The sequence below is a fragment of the Castor canadensis genome, chromosome 4, assembly GCF_047511655.1.
Source record: "Castor canadensis chromosome 4, mCasCan1.hap1v2, whole genome shotgun sequence".
In the NCBI taxonomy this organism is placed as follows: Eukaryota; Metazoa; Chordata; class Mammalia; order Rodentia; family Castoridae; genus Castor; species Castor canadensis.
Genome location: NC_133389.1, coordinates 17876787 through 17890308, shown reverse-complemented (window position 1 = coordinate 17890308; position 13522 = coordinate 17876787). Strand labels below are relative to the sequence as shown.

General features: G+C 39.6%; 1 long non-coding RNA gene across 1 annotated transcript in view; it reads left to right on the top strand.

The window, feature by feature from the left end:
* The first annotated feature begins 5470 nt into the window (after positions 1-5470).
* The window catches only part of LOC141422459 (uncharacterized), a 50251-nt gene continuing 42199 nt past the window's right edge, over positions 5471-13522 (top strand). The window contains exon 1 of the long non-coding RNA XR_012447012.1: positions 5471-5788. This is a non-coding gene — a long non-coding RNA (uncharacterized lncRNA). The remainder of the gene's footprint in view (positions 5789-13522) is intronic.

Genomic DNA, 13522 nt, shown 5'->3' with positions numbered 1-13522 from the left:
GGGACCCTGAGTTCAAGTGCAAACTCCAGTGCCATCAAAAAAAAAAATATATATATGGCTATGACCCCTTCTAATTTTTGTAGGCAAAGATAATATTTCTATATTTCAGTAACTATAATCAAAGTATAGAGATAATGATCTGTCATGTTAGAAATGTGAACAGAAACTTAATTCAGTATTTTACTAATGGTGAATTCGCCAGCCACAGTCATCAGCTTCCACTGCCCGGTTTGCCGTTATAAATGTAGTGTGCTGTTGAAGATACACTCTTCTGAGCATTAGTATCACAGGAAGTTGCTATGGCACCATTTGCACTCAGACCCAGCGTGGTAAGGATTGCTCAGGACTAATTTCCTGTCAGTGTGTAGGCTTTCTAGGTGGATTAATGTCCACTTTCCTCCTTTTCTCAGTTCAAATCTCACCTTTTGCACTTTCAATTTCCTTTTATATAAAGAATGAATTCCTTGTTCATACATGTATGCCTGAAATGGGAAGCTGACATTCCCTTTGAAATGGGTCCCCTTGAAGCCAACAGAGGGAAGTAAAACAGAATGGAAAGCGAGAAGGCCCTTGATTGACACTGCTTTGCAGCTACAGTTGAAACTGAAAACCACTGGCTTAGTGTGGCCATCAAGCTATGTAATCGTTAATACTAGGCATTTGTCCTTTGGTGGTATTTACCATGAAGCACGGTGAAGTGGTGAAGTTGAGTCTAACACCTGGCTTAATGTTTTGAGTTTTTTTGCTCCTATGGTGTGAACTTCAAAGAATAGGGTTGGTGTTTGTTTACCTGGATGACCACAAGATTTCAGAAAGCCTTTGACAGGAGAGGGAATTGTGTGAACTATGCTGTTGAGTTAGATGATCTGAAACTTTGCTGGCCTATGGAGTGAATGTCTGTGGTTGTCATGGTAGAGGAGGTGTGGATAGTTTCCATGCTGAAAAATTAAATATAGCATTTAAATTTACTGGCCAGCTAACACAGGACATGTATTAGATTTTATAAGCCAGGATTTTAGAATATGAAAGATTTAGGGTATCATGTACAAACTTTTGTTAATGACAGCTCCAACTGGTAGCTGTTAAAGATTATAAATCCAGGGAAAACAAGGAGGAAGAGAGCTGAGTTTTGAGTTTTGGAAGTGACGACTATGAATAGTGGCTTTAACCACTGGGGGACATGCTAGCGATTGTCTTGAGAAGAAGATGGTCTGTTAGGTCACCAACTCTATAGACAGTATGAAGGAGAACAGAGTGAATAGTTAAAATAAAGGTATGAAGAAGTGAAACAAACAACAGGACTGCAGAACTCTGGCTTATAAAATGTCACCCCACATTTCATTGGAACAGTTGTCACCTTTTCTCTACAAAGCACCTAGTTACATCTGTTGGAATTGTATGTTTTTCTTTCTTAACCGCTAACAAATTGCTTTTGTTAGAATTGGGAGGTGATATTTATGATTATAAGCCCTAAAGTTCTTAGACTTTTATGTCTCTTTATATAAGGTTAGACTTGTTTGCCATTGTGGTTTCAAAACATAAAAAATAAAAAAAGGTCCTGCAAAAAGTTGTAAGTAGGACGCCAAAACATGTATTTGTATCCCAATTTGTCATCTCATTGTGGGGAGGGGCATGTGAAGGAAATTTCTCATTGCCTGCCTAGGGGAAACACATTGCAGTCCAACTCAGAACAAATCTGAATAAAAACATTACTTCACCTCAGGTCTTTCTGTCATTTCAGGATCTCACTGAGTTGGCACATGTCACTGTGTTACAAAACTAAGAAGGAAATTGAATCAAAGGGACTATTTACTGCTAAAAATTACAAGACTGGTGTGTGGTCCATGCCTGTTTTCCCAGCACTTGGGAAGCTAAGATAAGAGGATTCTGACTTTGAGACTTTGAGGCTAGTCTGGGCTGCATAGTTAAGTCCCTGTCTCCAAAAACCAAGCAAGCAAGCAAAGAAGTAAGCAAGCAAGTAAGCAAACAAACAAAAGCCTAACACCACCCCCCCTAAAAAAACCCCAAAACCAAAACCCAAAACCCCAAAACAGCCAAAAGAAATATGAGAAATAGTGCTTTATTTTATGATTTCTAGGCTTTTTGAAAACTTTATATAGTCGTAACAGCAAGAATTTCATCTTCCCTTTCTTTGTGTTAGCTTTTTGGGCAGCCTCCACTGTGACTAACTATATACAACGGCTTAATAAGAAGAGAGATACCTAGACATTCACAGTATCTACCAAGGACTGTGAGTAGGCCATTCTTCACTATAGAACATAGTTTATTGTTATTTTTGTAGATTTGACCTAGAGATGTATCATTATTATTATTGTTATTTTTCTAGGTAGAGTCTTGCTATGCAGCCCAGGCTGGCCTGGAACTCAACATCCTCCTGCTTCTGCCTCCAGAGTTCTGGGATTGCAGGCATGTGCTACCACAGTTGGCTAAAATTGAGCTATATTGCTAAAAAAGCTATGTAGTTTTTTAAAGTTATATGCTGAATTTTGGGAGTTGATTATTAAATTTATAATTATTATTAAAATTTAAATAATTGAACTTTAAGTACAAAAATGTGATGAGTAAGCAAGTATCCCAGGGGAGTAAAGGTCAACAGCTACCCTAAGGCAGATTTATATACAGCTCTGTTAGATACTCACGTATGTGCACATAGGTGCATGCAGGTATGTGTGGGTGAATTTGCTACAGATGGGGTGTTTTAGCCAAAGAAATGTGTTTTCTCACAGTTCTGGAGGTAAGAAGTCAGATTAAGGTTTTGGAAGAGTTGGTTTCTTCTGGGGCCATTTTTCTTGTCCATATCTGGTCATTTTCTCCCAGTGTGTTTACTTGGTCATTTCTTTGTATCTATCTGTGTTCAAATCTTCTATAAGGATCCCAGTCATACTGGATTGGGGCCCACCCTAATGGCCTCATTGTAATACCATCCCCTCCTTAAACTCCAAATACACCGTCATATTCTGAGGCATTGGGGTTAGGACTTCAACATAAGTGAATTTGTGGTGGACCCAATTCCGCTTATACCTGTGGGCATTTGGCTCTAACACTTTTATTAATAAATAACATGTGAGCTATAAATCTTACCCATCTTAGGTTTGTTGAGTTTTAGTAATTTTATGTAGCTCTGCCATTGTCACCACAGTTCCATGTTCTCAAAGAACAAGGTGATGCAACCAGAGTTTTATATGCCAACTCAATTATTATATTCTCAAATTACTTACTGAAATCCATATTTTAATAATGAGTTAAATGATTGCTTATTAGCCTGAAAGTTTTCATAATCATTTATACATTTTTCGTATCAGTTGGTGTTAACATGCTTTATAGTGAGCAATCTTTTTGTCTATTTTATTTGGCCTTCGGCCTATTTTATTTTGTAAGAGTGAAGACACAGGTCCTAAACCAGCATCTTAGACAGGAAGAAGTTTTGTAAGCTTTCATATGAAGGGTTTTAGCTAACTTTGAGAATCAGTTTGATAGAATGGGAAGGTCACTGGACTAGGAGTTGGAAGACCTGGGTTTAGTCCTAGCTCTGTGCTTTCTAATCTGAGCCCAAGTCTCAACAAAACAAGACCCAGCTCACAATGCAAGATTGTTATGAGTCACATGAGGTTGTGTAGTATATAGGGCAAAATTCTTAAAAACTACAAATTGTAATGTAAGTGTAAGGTGGTATTACTTTTTGGAGAGAAATAAAATGTGGCCCCTGATTGGGTAATTAAAATTGCCTGTTCTGAGTTATTAACAGTTGACTCAGTTGACTCTGAATCATAGCTTTCTTGACAGAACCTCACACTTTAAATGGATTTATGATCTTATTACTAATGTACCAGATAAGGGAGGCCAAGGAAATTGGCTCAAACGAATTAGAGTTTATGCCAACTGTCACAAAATCAAATTTCATACTTTATAACTTTTACATACATCTCGTTAGACTGCACTTAAATACTTCAGGAACTCAGTTTTCCATTGGAACCTTCCTTTGCTTTGCTCACAGGGTCCTTCCCAGAAGTGTTATGCATTAGTTGAAAAATAGGATATGAAAAAGAAAAAAGAAAAAGTCACTCTCACCACTGGACCTGGAAGTCACTTACACCTGGATTCAGATCATCCTGACTGCAATCAAAACATTCCAACACTAAGATCAAATTTTGGCCTTAATTGAAATATATGTATATACTGCTGTAGTGCATGATTTTTCATTACATAAGTCCTCAACTTATGTAACTTTACATTAAAACTGAGGCGGGGATATGAATGTATAGAGTGGGTGTGAGTGTGTGAGCAGCCCTCAGGCAGATATTTCAGGAGTTGCTATTACTCCCACGAAACTCTCTATGTTTACTTACCTCTTTCTTGTGCAGTAGTTCCTTGAGGGCCATACATGTGAACCCCCATTTGTGGACCAATGGGGTAACATTTGCAACTTCAAGTAAGCTAAATACCAGTTAAGTATATTTGAAACTTATGATTGGCAATTCTTAGATTGAATCATTCAGGCTTCTAAAGAACTGAGTCATTTTTAACCGCGTTAGGTTTTCACATTGTTTTGTAGAACTTCTTTCTAAGTGAATTTGCATTTGTTCCAATGGAAATCATTAGCATGTGAAAAGAAGTCAGATAATCGAACATTTTGTTAGTTTTCCTCAGGATGTTGATTTTAAATACTCTTCTTGTAAACAGGTCCATCTCAGCATGCTTGCTTTTCCTTCACTGAAACTGAAGTCTAGCCTGACAGTAGTTTTTAATGTCTCCACACACACATATCTCTTTCAGGAAAGCCATGAAAAACAGCTGGGGTGAAAGAAGACTCCGGAGCCCAAGGTCACGGCTAAAATGCAAAAGCCAGGCAAGTGTCCAGCTGCAGGTTCCGCACTAGATGGCTATCTCAAAGGAGCAAAATGCCTCTCCTCCTGAACCCCACATTGTACTTTGCTCTGTAGGCAAAGCGGGAGGAAAGGGACCTTAGAATTGTCTGAGATGCAACCTTGAGAGCTTTGTGAGATTATACTCGTTAAAAACAACCTCGGTTGGAACTTCAGACACAGAAGATGCCAAGGGAGATTGTGGCCTTCTGGTTTCTAAGTTAATTACAAAATCTGGCACTAGAACTTGTCCAAGACATGGGATTGGTGAAACTGACGCAGGGTTCTAATCAGACACTCTCTTCCCCTTATTCCTCATGGTCTTTTAAAGTAGTTGTGAATAAAAACCTAATCGAGTCATTAGTTTTTCAGGCCTAAACTTCTGTTTCATCAAATGTTTTCAGGATAGTTATCTCTAAACCACTCTCTGATTTGTGAGATGGGGAAAATCAGAAAGTCGCCTGCTTCTAAGGAGATCTGGAATTATGTCAAGGGATCGTTTTAAACCCAGGTAGTGCAACATGAGCTTCCGGGTTTGTTAATTATTACTCTGAGTAGTGTTTCTGGTGGACACTGGCAACAGAACTTTGTTTGTTTTCTCTGACTGTAGGGACACCAGAGTGGTACATTCTTGTACTGTAAGAAGCTGCCCTATTTCTCCAGGTTTGAAGTGGTGTCACGATTCCATTCTCATTCTGAGGGCATCAGTCTTTCCCTTGTGCAAGATGGTTCCTGTTTAGCAGAGGACTGGGCCCATTTTCTCCTTCATAGATGACAAAATTTGTGCCATTGCTGCTGGTAGAAGGCTTTAAGGACATCTCTGTGAGTGCATTGGGCCACTGTAGAGAGAATGACACCTCCTTGGAGAATGGCCCTTGAGGAAGACCTTAGAGACCAGGAAAAAGGTAAGGAAACTCAAATCCACAGATGACCTTCAGCAGTAATGATAGGGGGGAGGGAAGAGGGAAAAATTATAAATCAATTCTAAATGAAATACATTGAAGGTCAAGTTTTTCAGATCAGCTTGGTGCTCAGTTTGTGCATGGCAATAACTTTTTTTTTTGCGGCACTGGGGCTTGAACTCAGGGCCTCTACTTTGTACTCCACAGCCCTTTTTTGTGAAGGGTTTTTTTTCGAGATCAGGTCTTGTGAACTATTTGCCCAGTATGGCTTTGAACTGTGCTCCTGATTTCTGCCTCCTGAGTAGCAAGGATTATAGGCATGAGCCACTGGCGCCCGCCTGGCAATAACTCTTGTATACTAAAGAGGGGGATGGATTTCTCATTACTACTTGCCAATGTCAATATATTTCATTCAGTAAATATTCATTATTGTCAAATGTATCCCAGGACCCTGTTGAATTTTAGTCTTGTTTTTTTCCAAGATAAGACTTAAATAAATAAAGGAAATTTTGGTAATTTCAAAAAAAGTGTTCTTGCCAGGTACCTGTGGCTCACGCCTGTAATCCTAGCTACTCAGGAGGCAGAGATCAGATCGTGGTTCGAAGCCAACCCAGGCAAATAGTTGGTGAGACCCTATCTCGAAAAATCCCTTTACAAAAAAGGGCTGGTAGAGTGTCTCAAGGTCTGTAGGTGCTGAGTTCAAACCCCAATACAGAAGGAAAAAAAAAAGTGTTCTCTTGGTTTTAAATAACCTCATAATAAGACATTAAGACAACTCCCCTACATATTTGGATTGCTGTTCAAGGTAATAATATTTATTTGTTACTCTACAGTACTATGATACTAGCTATGTATTAAATGAGCTCAGTTATATCAGTGAAGAGATCATATGTTTTCTATTTTATTTTATTTATTTATTTTTTTATTAATCATATGTGCATACAAGGTTTGGGTCATTTCTCCCCCCTGCCCCCACCCCCTCCCTTACCACCCACTCCACCCCCTTCCTCTCCCCCCCACCCCCTCACTACCCAGCAGAAACTATTTTGCCCTTATCTCTAATTTTGTTGTAGAGAGAATATAAGCAATAATAGGAAGGAACAAGGGTTTTTGCTGGTTGAGATAAGGATAGCTATACAGGGCATTGACTCACATTGATTTCCTGTGCGTGGGTGTTACCTTCTAGGTTAATTCTTTTTGTTCTAACCTTTTCTCTAGTTCCTGGTCCCCTTTTCCTATTGGCCTCAGTTGTTTTTAAGGTATCTGCTTTAGTTTTAGTTTTAGTTTTCTATTTTAATGGTAGCTGAAAAAAGCCTTATTATGACTCCTTGATTTGTGCTGGATGTATGAAAATGAACACTCAATTAAATATTAAGGCTTTTTGAGGAGAAAATCACTGAGAGAACTCTTTCATAGTACTTGGCTTCCACTCTGTGTCTCTCCTGTCTGTTTCGATGAATGCCACACACAAATATGCTTTGTAAATATTTACTTTCTCAAATAAAAGAGAAATAAAAAAATGACTCATTCTTGTACTAAGAACAAGGAAGTGCATCAACACAAATCATTTGGTAGCACCAACAATGGCAGACTGCAACTTTTGACATCAATCCTGAATGTTCCTGTTGTCCTGAGTGGCCACAGAAACACCACTGAGCCCTGAGTCCACCACCTAACAACCCCATGGCATTGCACAGTAGACTGAGTGTTCTGCTCTTTCGATGTCGAACCTGAGCCCAGGGGAGGGAAGGCCATCTTTACTGCTTTAGGGTGAGGACCAGTCCACAGAAATGACTAGAATTCTTGACTCTGTTCTGGCCCCTAGCTCTGGTTTTCCCCTAAATTAGATCATAGAACATAATTTTGGCTCAGAGAGAAATCTTATTCATTAATTTTAAAGTTTAGTCTCCACCCCTCAAATGCACAGTCAGTTTCTACAATATCAAAATACCACATGCCAAGGGAAGAAAATGCTTTTACATTTTCTCTAAATACTAAAATTATTGGACTTAAGGTACAGTGCAACAACTACCCATAGAGCTAAACATGTTGGATTTAAAAGTAAAATTTAATTTTTATTAGTTTCTGTTCAGTCTGAAAAACCTCTTAATGGTAATTTAAAATATGTTATAGAAGACTATACCAAGTCTCAAACTTTAATCCAGTCACTTGTTAGAGTAGACATTTTATAAATAAAAAGTATTTGTTCACTTCTGCTGAATGAGGCTCTCTGGAAACACACACTTGTTCATTTTTTGTGAGTAAGGCCAACGTTGACAAGTTTCCAAAGTATTTTACGAAGGATTATTTCAGAGTGTTTTCACTCTGAAAAAACAATTGGTGATGACACTTGTCTCCTGCTCTGGGGACAGGAAATGTAGATGCTGCACCAAAAATAACTACACCAGCACTATAAGCTTGCATTTCCTTTATTGTTTTAAGAAACACAGCGTGAACGTGTAATTCAGAGCGAAGGTATTTGATATTATAATTAGCCATAGAAAACTTTTACCCTGAAAATTGCTGCTGTCTAAAAATGTGTGTTCAGTTGTGCATGGTGGTAATCCCAGCACTCTGGAGGCTGAGGCAGGAGGATGGAGAGTTCCAGGCCTGTCTGGGCTACATAGCAAGACCCTATTTCAAAAAACAATAAAACCAACCAAACAAAAATGTGTATCCAGCTTTTAACTCATTGTATTCTGATGTTTCTGATTTTGTCTGTACTAAAACTACTTTCACATTTCTTGGGAGTAGAAATGCTTACCTGCTAGGTAAATTCAGTGGAGTCCAGAGGTGCAGGGGTCCAGAGACACTTGGCCATGGAAAAAGAGGGACAGACCTATTTCTGAAAGGATGTAGTAACATACAGATAACTTCTAGGAGGTGTAGCTTGGGTGTTGGAATATTGACACTTCTGAAACATTTAAATGGTTTATGGGAATAACAAGGCAGAATCTTTTATTTCAAATATTTTGGGCATTTAAATTCTGTTTGTATGTTCAAATATTTAATATTTAAAATATCAAAATATTTCAAAAATACAGAGAAAGAATGCATTCACTCATTTAATAAACATCTATTGAGAGTCCGAATGATCTCTAGGTTTAGGATATATTGGAGAATCTTATAGCAGAAATCTGTGGCTTTATGGAGAAAATATTCTAGCAGAAAAGTCAGGTGATGAAGAATTACTGTAGACAGTCTTGAGTAGGTGACAGATTAAGGCACCTTGTGCACAAACAATGGATTGGATTTCGATAGCCCCTCTATGGAAGTGGGCAGTGTCTGTATGTGGTAGAGACACTGGTGAGTGGGTGGATGGGGTGAGGTGAGGTGGGGGAATTCTGATGACATTGGTGTTCTCTGGGGATAAGAAGCAAGGTCCTCCTGGTAAGTGAGGATGGGGGAGGAGTGTTAGAGGGTTGAGGAAAGAACTAAAGGTGTGAAAATCTTAGTATGGAAAATGATATAACACTCACAAACAACCACTGAGATTAAGTGGGTAACATTTTGCCATATTTTGTTCAGATTTTTAAAAAAATGGTTACAGAAATCATCAAAGTAACCCTCTAGTAATGATTCAGTCTGCTGAAATTGGCGAGCACTCTCCTGAAGCGGGTGTGGCTTGTTTCTCTGAGAAACTGAATTTAGCAGGCCTTGCCACTCCCAACCCTCAGTGCTTTGACTGCTTTGCTTTTTCAGTGAGATAAAATATGCCTAGTACTGCCCCCGTCGTTTTACCCTCTGCAATTGTGTGACTACATCACGTGCTTTCCCGTAATGTTGTGTAGTCATCATCACTAGCTATATCCAGAACTCGTTTCTCTCATTTGGCAAATAAACCGTGTACTCAGTAGACCATGACTCCAGTGACTCCCCCACTCCACTCTCCTGTAATCTCCATTCCATTTTCTGTCTCTGTGAATTTTCGTATTCTACGTGTGTCCCATAACTAAAATCATGCAATATTTGTTCTTCTTATCCTGCTTATTTCACTTCGCATTATGTTTGCAAGGTCTGTGTTGATGCATATATAGAAATTTCATTCCTTTTTATGCCTTATTTGTCACAGGCTTACTAGCAGCCTGGAGACTTACTGCAACACCCATAGCTAAGGATTAAAAACACATGGTGATGTCGTCTGTCTTCCTCTTCGGTGTCTTCCATCATCCTTTCTACAACATCATTTGTCATGAGTTCTTTTTGAGCTATTTCATTAACATCATGTGTAAACCATGCTGAATGTCATTTGCTAAGGCAGGACCTTGTTCTCCATCAAGATATCGAGGCCTGGAAGGTTGCCCAGCTCCCAGCTCTGGGCCATACTTGCTGCCCATAGTCTCTGAGGGGCTGAGAGTGGCAGGTGTTGAGGAAAAGGCAACTGGATATCCCCAGCAGCTGCTGTTTGCTGACCGGAAATAGGACGAGCCCAATCTGGGGGCTGACAAGAAACATTTTGGGTAATGGGTTCCATAATTTCTCTCCTAGAGAAGAAATAGCCTTTGAAATGGCAGAGCCACATAAGAGAAAACACGATTACAGTGGTTGTACTTTGTATAGTTTTGTATTCTGCTGCATAATAGGATGACTTTTCGAAGTTTGAAAGACTTGAATTCCCTAATACCGAAACTTAAATTCGTTCGAACATTTACCTGAAATCAGTGACAATTAATGTTTTAGAAGAGATACTACTTCACTTTTTGGATTTCTGTCATCAGAAGAACTAACGCTTGAAAACATTTTCTGGAATTTTTCTAATGCAGAGTTTTCCTTCTGTTCTTATTCTTATAAATTATAGTTTTATGGGCTTCCTATATTACAGCCTGTCCTATTTCTTCTGCAGTGTCACTAATGTCACCAAAAGAAGGAAAACCTTTTTTGTGGGGAAGGCTTGGTGCATGCCCACATAAGCATTTTTATATACACTTTTGCTTAATATCTGCAACTGTTCTGTAAAGTGATTGGCATTGCCTTCATCATTCTCATTTTCTAGAAAGGGAAGCCGAGGGTTATCATAGGTGACAACATAAACAGCAAAGTCACGACTCAAGCCAGCATTGCCAAATGCCAGTCACCTTAGTCATAGCCACTGCACACATCAGATTATCAGGCAGGGTTCAACACAGATTGGCAAGTAAGTAGAAGAAGTCAGCTTGTTAAGCAATTGTCTTAAGAATCAGGAGCCCAAGGCCAGAACTGCTCTCAGGGCTGCTCTGAGCTCAGCGCTGCTCACTCAAGATTGAGCATGGCTTTTTGCAAATGGCTTCATATCCGACGGTTTCAAAAGAAAACTCTTATAGTGAGATCCCGCCTCAGCAAAACAAAACAAAAAACGGAAGAACATTTGTCAAAAAGGGGTTCCCATACTTGCTACTTGATAACCATGAAGACCCTGTGATATGTGAAATAAACCAGACACCTAAGGGAGAAAAAAATTAAACAAGTGGAGTTGGAAGGTGATATAGGCATGATTTCTAGAAAGTGAGAGAAAGGCATGATATTTCAGGGTGTTTGTTCATTGTGCAACCACATTCAGTCAGAAGGTCTTTCTTCTGCATTCCATCCTGTATGACTTTTCTCCCCATCTCGCCTCTCTTTTCTAGCTTTGAGGTTTCCCGTTAATAGTGAAAGATCCCATCCCAAAGGCAGTACTTGGCTTTGGATCATGGTGCTATCAATTAAAAAACTCCAAATGTTCATTATATCTGCTAGAAATAAATCGAAGTGAAATCCAAAGCCAGGAGCCCATGTTGGCAATAATCCTTGCTTGGGTGGCTGCTGTTTGAGCACTAAGACTGGTCCCCAGGTAACATTTATTTGTTCCATATTTAGTGTTACTGTCCAGTGCATTTTTCATTTATTTTTAGTCTCCATTTGCTTTTGTTGTTTTCTATGGCAGCCATCAGTTTATTTGCTGCTGTATTTTCGGGCCTTGGGGGTGGAGGGAATGGAACAGTAAGCATGTCCTTAGGTCTGATTCAGCTCATACGCTTCTGGCCAAGCACTCCTGTGAATTCACTGGTATACTCAAGAGTCCCATTTCTGCTAAGGAAACACGGAAGCTAAGCATCAGATGCTGGGGTGGCCGAGGCTGCTGTTGAAAACTAACAACATAAGCCCCTCCACCTCCCCTCAAAGCTGGGCCCTTTATGTCTTAGGAGAGAGTGCCTAGAACCAGACAAGATCTTGCAACTCACGAACCAAAAGGCCAAGGACTTCAGGACGCAGCAAGGGGTGCAGTGCTGTACAGAACCCACCTGGGAACTGGCTGTAGTGGTCGTTTCATCTGCAGAGCATAAACCTTACATAGCAAAACCTCAGCTTACAGGAAGTCACGACATGCAACGTTCTCATCAGCCAGTGATGCCTGCCACTTATCAGGCTTTGCAAACAATCGTACTTAATGTTCTTGCTGCTAAAAAACCCCACGGCTCAATTTTCAGAAAGTACATGGTGATTGGTGCATGGCTGTAATCCCAGCACTTGGTAGGCTGAGGCAGGAAGATTGAGAATTTGAGGCTAGGTTACATAGTGAGTCTGTATCCCCAAAAAGAGAAAACAAAAACAAAAAAGGGTATCACTTGGTATGCATTTCTATGTAGTACTCACATGTAGTACTTTTGACCTTTTTTGTTATTACTATACCTTTGTCTTAATCACATTCTCTATTTTTATCTTGTAGCATTTGTACTGTGCATTTTTACAAATGGCTTCAAATGCCTTTTTTTTTTTTCCCCAGTATTGAGATTTGAACTCAGGGTCTCATGCTTGCTAGGCAGGCACTCTACCATTTGAGCCATTCTGCCAGTCCTTTCTTTATGTTGAGTGCTTTTGAAATAGGGTCTGTGACCTATTTGCCTGGGCTGGCTTCAAACCATAACCCTCCTGATCTCTGCCTCCAGAATAGTTAGCATTTACAGTCATGAACCACTGGTGCCCAGCCAAATTCTTTTCTTTTTTTTAACAACAAAAAAAGTAAGGTAATTTAAAGTATACATTTCTGCAAAATATGGCCTCCTTAAATGGTTCAAAGAGGTGATTTCTTTTTCTGTGTGTGTATATCTGTGTAGGGCTGGAGACTGAACCCAGGGCCTGATGCATGCTAGGCAAGTGCTCTACCACTGAGCCACATCCCAGGCAGGTGGCAATTTCTGATAGCTGCTGGTCTCCATGGGCCACTGCAACTTCCCATAATTTTGTACAACAATACCACTGTCTTGTCCTGACATGTCTGAAACCTAGCTCTTTATCTGCAAGTGTATATCCTGTTTTCCTTTATTCCTATTTGCTATCTCAGCCTCATGGAGCTGTTGCCTTTGGGTCGAGGGCTTGAGGAATGTCCTCGCTGGTTTTATTTTATCTCAGATCTTCTAAATGCACCTTCTTGTAAATGATCTTGCAAATGCATCTGGGAAGTATTTCCAAAGCCAACCTTGTTCATTTATTTCCTTGGGTGCTGATTTTGTTCAGTTATGCTTTACCTCTCTGTCCATTGAAGGAAATAAGTCCTTTCCTTTATATTTTAAAGGGTACAGTTCTAAGTGGCTTTTAGTGTATTCACAAAATTGTGCTATCGTCACCACTGTCTAACTGCAGAGCATTACCCTCACCCATCAAGAAAACTCATTTTTATCAAGGGTTGCTCCTTGTTTTGTTTCCCCAGTCCTGCCAACCATCAATCTACTTCTCGCTAATATAGATTTGCTTATTCTAGTCCTAAAAACCGAATAATTGCTC